This window comes from Poecilia latipinna, unplaced genomic scaffold, assembly GCF_001443285.1.
Source record: "Poecilia latipinna isolate Pla-1442-1.1 unplaced genomic scaffold, P_latipinna-1.0 Scaffold975, whole genome shotgun sequence".
NCBI classification, from domain to species: Eukaryota; Metazoa; Chordata; class Actinopteri; order Cyprinodontiformes; family Poeciliidae; genus Poecilia; species Poecilia latipinna.
Window position 1 is genome coordinate 471,938 of NW_015113591.1, and position 964 is coordinate 472,901.

Here is a 964-nt window from a genome sequence, read left to right on the forward strand (position 1 = left end):
TTTTGTGTGCGCATGTGTGTGTGTGTGTGTGTGTGTGTGCGCGCGTGGATGTGGGTAGGTGGGTGTGTGCGTGTGTGTGTAGAAATGGTGGTGACAGCAATCACAGTTTTAAATCTAAGGACGCAGGATGAATCCATGGCGCTCGTGGCAAAAACATACAGTTCAACCAAATGTAAACACAGTCTCTCTAACAATCCCACACCCCACTGTGAGGGCCAGCCCGCTAGTTACACAGTCAGTTGGGCCCAGCAAGACTCCATTCAGAGGCAGCAGAGGGAGCAGAGCAGGGGGAGCAGGAGGATCAGGCTGGAAGAACTGAAGCAGGAGCTGAGGAGGAATCAGCTGACTCGAATCAGAGGTTTTAGCAGAGCTATGACTCCTAACCATCCAAAATTACTGTTTGATTTAAAGACTCCATCAGACTTCTCATTCATATCAGTTTCGGTCAGTTAAGCACTCCAAAACATTGATATCCCATAAATCATTTCGGTCCACCCGAAGTAAGCTGTATCCATCAGCCGCAGAGCCTCTGCTAACGAATCTGTCACGAGTCTCAATCACCCAAACGAATCAGTCTTAACAAAAACCCGATGAAAAGCTCCTGCGGTTCCTCTGGTTGTCAGAATGACTTCATTAGTGCTTGTTAGCCAGAGCAGATAGAGAGAAAGGTGAAGCTTTAAATAAATAACAGTCTGGACAAATAAGTTTTCACAACGTTTAAATCAAGATTTTGCCTCAACAATAAATTTCAAAATTCAAAATAGAGCATCATTGCTCAGATTTTGGCAAGTAAAAATTTCTCAAGTGACCCAGAAATGGAGGATCAGCAAAGGAGCCAAAAGTTCTGTGGTAACTCTGGAGGAGCTTGTTGTTGCGCAACACCCAACTTGCACTTGTTATTGGACCAGGTTGGTTTTAGTGACTCGGGCGAGTCCCAAGGGTGTTGTTTTGGCTAAAAGCAACC